The following is a 5881-nucleotide window of genomic DNA, read 5'->3' on the forward strand; positions in this document are numbered from 1 at the left end:
ACACGAGAGGAAGATGGTTCTCTCCTAATTATCTTTTTCGTCCCTTCTTTTTTTTGGTTAATTACAAATAACTACCCTGTGGTTTGGTCGATTTGCGATGTGGTACCTGTGGTATTTTTTTTACAAACACAACCCTATGGTTGCAAAATTTTACATGTTTTTTTTTACTTTGCCAAATTTGGCCGATAACGACTTCGAAATGAAATTTTTTAAGAATTAAACTTGTTTGGTATCATATTTACTATGGAACCATATTCTTAATTTTTCAAAATCGTCATTTTTGGATTTTTCTCTCTCTAAACATTATCTTTATCTCTCATAAAAAACAACACGTAAATGACCTTAAACCTAAAAAGTCGAAGAATTAAAGTTGCTTAAAATATCATTTAGCTCTTGAAATTTTTTATTTCGAAGTCGTTATCGGTCAAATTTGGCAAAGTAAAAAAAACATGTAAAATTTTGCAACCATAGGATTGTGTTTACAAAAAAAAAATACCACAGGTACCACATCGCAAATCGGCCAAATCACATGATAGTTATTTATAATTAACCTTTTTTTTCAATTCTTTTGTTTGTTTTTCTTACTTACAAAATTCAAGAATATATAATTATTAGAAAATATTAATGAAGTCAAATAAGTGATATCTGCGAGTATGGCTGATATTCTATATAGTGAAAGAATGAAGAACAAATTGATCGAATGTCTTGATGAGATATTACGAGATGAAAATAGGAGAAATCATCATCTTAAACTGATTCAATTAGATATATTGGGTTATTGTAGCAGAATGAATAATTGAATTCGAATAGTTGGTGAGCATGAAATTCCATCAACCAAAATAATTATCATCAAGATGAATTTGTGACTAATTCTTACGAATTTTATTTTTTTATATGTAACATATTGAATTGATAAAGTTTCTTCATATGCAATATTAGAAAAGTATTGATTGTAATAGTTTATAGAATAATATATTGATGTTGCTTCCATTTTAACATAGATTTTAATTCTTTTGTATCGTAGATATAATATTTAATTTTAATTACAGTTTAATTCAATTTTTGTTTAACCTATATTGTAATTCTTTTGTATCGTAAATATAATATTTAATTTTAATTATAGTTTAATTCAATTTTTCTTTTTTTATTATATTCTAATATATTTCTTAATTAATCTGCTATTTTATTATTATTGTTTCACAAAATATTTGGAATATGAAAATGTATTAAAATTTCTAAAAAGTACAAATCATTGAATTTTGTAAAAATAAATAAATCATTCATATTTAGTTAAAATTCTATAAAAAAAGTATTCAATTATTTTTAAAATTAATTTAATTTGAATTATCATTAAAAATATATATATTAATTTCAAATATACATAATATAATTTGTTCATAGAATGATATAAAATTATTTAAAAGTAAATATGTCAATTTATTTATTTATCTAAATTATATAAAAGTTTCATACCCCGTGCATCGCACGAGTTTTCGACTAGTTTTAATAATTATAAAATAAATTTTCCTTAAAAAAATAAGGTGCAAAACTCATAAAGTTTATGGTCAGGAGTAATTTTACCACTAACATTAACAACAAAAAGGAATTTTACTCCTAAACATTGATAAGTTGAGTCACTTTAAGAAGTAATTCATCAAATTATCTTCTCGATCATTAATCTTGCAATCTACCATTTACATGTGCATAATTTCACCAATCATTAGCAACAACTTACAAATATATTATTAAACGTGAAAAAAATTAAAAAAAATATACTATCTTTTGTACGAGTTGGGAAAAAATTTAAATAATCCACATAATTTACAAATATCAATCTCTAATTCTATTGATAATCATAAAAATATGAAACATGTTTTTAGAACCAACTAGTATGCAATTGGTGTAGAATAAGGAAAAAAAGTATATGTTTTATAATGATCTCTCAAATTAATCCGACTTGCCAATTAGGGGTAAAATTGTATCATTTTAAACGTTAAAGGTAAAGTTGCTCCTGGATATAAAAATTAAGGGTATTAAGGATAAAATTGCCCTTGGTTGCTAATGTTAAGGGGGTAAAATTGTACCATTTTAAATGTTAGGGGTAAAATTACTCTTGGATGTAAACGTTAAGTGTATTTTTGCACCTTATCTAATATATATATATATATATTTAGAAATATCACCATTTATATTTTACCGAATTTATAAATATTAATCTCAAATTCTATTAATAAATCACAAAAATATGATTTTTTTAGAATCAATTAGTATGCAATTGGTGCAGAATAAGTAAAAAAATTTGTATTTTATAATGATGTCTGAAATTGATCTAACTTACCAATCTTAGCGGTAAATTTCCTTTCTCCTAAAATTAAGGGTAAATTTTTACAATTTTAAACGTCATGGGTAAAGTTACTCTTGAATATAAATGTTCCAAAAAAAATATTTTTTTTATGTGTAATTTGAAATGTCACCATTTTATATGAGTTATCAATTTTTATACATAGTATATAAATTTGAAGGATTTTAATTCACTTTTTATACATAGTATATAAATTTGAAGGTAATATTAATCTCTAGTTATGTTTATAAATCATAAAAAAGATATGAATTTTTTTTATAACCAACTGGTATGTAATTGGTGTAGAATAAGGAAAAAAATTTGTGTTTTAGAATGATGTCTGAAATTGATCCGACTTGCCAAACTTAAGGGTAAAATTGCCCTTGGCTGCTAATGTTATGGGGTAAAATTGCACCATTTTAAATGTTAGGGGTAAAATTACTCTTGGATGTAAACGTTAAATGTATTTTTTACACCTTATCTAATTTATATATATATTTAGAAATGTCACCATTTATATTTCACCGAATTCATAAATATTAATCTCAAATTCTATTAATAAATCACAAAAATATGATTTTTTTTAGAATCAATTAATATGTAATTGGTGCAGAATAAGTAGATAAAATTTGTATTTTATAATGATGTCTGAAATTAATCCGACTTACCAACCTTAGCGGTAAATTTATTTTCTCCTAAAATTAAGGATAAATTTTCACAATTTTATATGTTATGGGTAAAGTTGGTTTTGAATATAAATGTTCCAAAAAAAATAGAATTTTTTTATATGTAATTTGAAATGTCACCATTTTATATGAGTTATGAATTTTTATACATAGTAAATAAATTTGAAGGATTTTAATTCACTTTTTATACATAGTATATAAATTTGAAGGATTTTAATTCACTTTAAAGAAAAATTGAAGGGTTGTTATATATTAAGCTAAAAACTGTCTTATCAAATAATAACAAAAACAAAAAGAACGTCAACAGCAGGATTCGAACCTGCGCAGGCAGAGCCCAACAGATTTCGAGTCTGTTTCCTTAACCACTCGGACATATTGACGATTTGATAAGCTGGGAATACATATAATATTTAAACAAATAATAATGATTAATATAGCGAAAAATAAAACAAATAAAAAACGCCCACCGTGGGGCTCGAACCCACGACCACAAGGTTAAGAGCCTTGCGCTCTACCAACTGAGCTAGACGGGCTTGATGTGATTTTACGTTAGTTAGTCTATAACATAATTTTGTTTATATGCTCTAAGGTTCCATTGTTGACTTGCTTTTAATTCCAATGAAATACATATATTTTCGTTAAATCCTGATATTCCACAAACTTAATACATATTATTTATCATGAAACCAGGTGTTTTTTATTTTTCAAAACGCTTTTTTTTTTTTTTTGGTAGAAAAGGAAAGGAAAGCAAAGCAAAACAAGCAACTACACCGGGATTAACCTAGGAAAGCTAACCCCAATCATATCCTCTAAAAGAAGAGGAGAAAGAGCGATAGGGGGAACGGTAAGGGTAGAAACACCTAACACCCCCTCATGGCCTGCCGCCGCCAAGTGATCTGCAACACGGTTCTGCTCCCGGAAAATGTGGCTGAACTCAAGGATATCAAATGAGGGGCTAAGCCTCTTAATAGCTTTAATAAGGTTGCGGCTATGAAGACCCATGGCATGACTACCCAAAATCATATTGATGGCCTCCAAGTTATCTGACTCCACAGAAAGCCTCTTAACACCCAGCCTAATCGCCAGCTGGATCCCAGAGAGAATGCCCCAGAGCTCCGTAGAGAAGGAAGAACCCAAACCCAAATTCTGGGTAAACCCAGAAAGCCAGGCGCCTCCCGCATCCCTAAGAACACCTCCGGCAGCAATCTTACCATTACTGAGGCAGGAACCATCAGTATTCAGCTTCACAACCCCCTCTCTCGGCCTGCTCCAGCTCACGAGGTGGACATCACTACTCGGGGAAGATCTGGCAAGGGACTCACCTTTGAAACTATCAATAATAGAGGAGAGTTTCTTCAAGAAGAACTCAGCTAAGTTAGGCAAAAGCACAACTTTATTATCAAAAATCTCCTCGTTCCTCCATTTCCACACTTGATGACAGATAATGGCAAAGAAAATGTCCCCATGCTCCATATAAGACAATAACTTTCCCCTAATACCATCTGAGAACCAGTCGTTCACAGAATGAGACATGAAGGAAGAGAAAGTATGATGAGGGAGAATTTTCTTCCAAACCTCTTCACTCTTAGGGCAATCCCTAAGAGCGTGGCACAACGATTCAACATGGCCTCTACATCTACCGCAAGCTCCAGAGGTCGCCAAATGCCTTCTGTATCTATCTGAGTTAGTAAGTAATCTGTCTTTAATGCCCAGCCATAGGAAGCTCCTCATGCGGTAGGGGATTTTAAGGGACCAAATGGTCTTCCAAATATCCGAGGAATTATCAGTCCTGTTAAGGGAAAAAGCTTCAAAGGCAGATTTGCAAGAATAGACTCCATTGTTAGTCAGCGCCCAACAATGCTTATCCATGTCTTCCTCTTGATTACTCACCTTCACTCCTCTAATTCTAAGGAGAGTCTCAAGGCTAAAGAAAGAATCAAATTTAAGCCAAACCCAGTCCCCTTCAGAGTCCACCACATCGGCTAACCTCCAGTTTTGGATATCACTAGGCGGGGGGGAAGTGCACACATCCACTAAAGGTTTATCCCCAATCCAGGTATCAAACCAGAAGCTTATGGACTTACCATTACCCACATCCAGACCAACCCCCGAGCAAAACTCAGCAAAAACGGCGCTAATCCCTTTCCAGAGGAAGGAACAATTGATAACTCTCTCTTTCGGGCCCCCAAAGATCTTATCTTTTCGATACTTACCACAAAGAAGGCGAACCCAGAGAGAGGAGGGGCATTGCCACATACGCCAAAGAAGTTTCATTAATAAAACTTTATTATTATCCTTAGCTCTCCTAATGCCCAAACCCCCTGAATCTTTGGGCTGACAAACCTCACTCCAAGGCACCAGGTGGATCTTTCTTCCCTCCGCAGCTTCCCCCCACAGGAACCTTCGGTTAATCTTATCAAGATCATTAAGCACAAGATTCGGAAGCTGACAAGCCTGCATGATGTGGTTGGGAGCAGCGGAATTCACAGATTGAATTAAAGTCAGACGACCAGCGAGGGAGAGAGTCTTGGCTTTCCACGTGGCACACCTCGTATTGGCTTTGTCCAAAGTATCTTTAAAAGAAACTTTAGACACTCTCTCACTATGGAGAGGAATCCCCAGATACTTTCCAAGAGAATTAGTAAGAGGAATACCAGACAAATCACTTAATCTTTTACAAATTCTCGGATTCATATTCTTAGAGCAAATCATCCTAGATTTCTGGATATTAAGTCTCTGACCAGAGGCCGAACAAAAACAATCCAAAATATCCATAATGACACTCAACTGCTCCTCATTACATTCAAGAAAGATAAGGACATCGTCCGTAAAGAATAAGTGGGTCACCTGGGGA

At 32.1% G+C, this 5881-nt stretch overlaps 2 non-coding genes across 2 annotated transcripts; both read right to left on the reverse strand.

Moving 5' to 3' along the window:
* Positions 1-3325: 3325 nt before the first annotated feature.
* On the reverse strand, positions 3326-3407 carry TRNAS-CGA (transfer RNA serine (anticodon CGA)). The gene has a single exon. It is a non-coding gene; the product is annotated as a tRNA-Ser (tRNA).
* Positions 3408-3487: 80 nt separating this feature from the next.
* TRNAK-CUU (transfer RNA lysine (anticodon CUU)) lies at positions 3488-3560 on the reverse strand. The gene has a single exon. It is a non-coding gene; the product is annotated as a tRNA-Lys (tRNA).
* Positions 3561-5881: the final 2321 nt, after the last annotated feature.

This window comes from Euphorbia lathyris, chromosome 4, assembly GCF_963576675.1.
Source record: "Euphorbia lathyris chromosome 4, ddEupLath1.1, whole genome shotgun sequence".
Classification (NCBI taxonomy): Eukaryota; Viridiplantae; Streptophyta; class Magnoliopsida; order Malpighiales; family Euphorbiaceae; genus Euphorbia; species Euphorbia lathyris.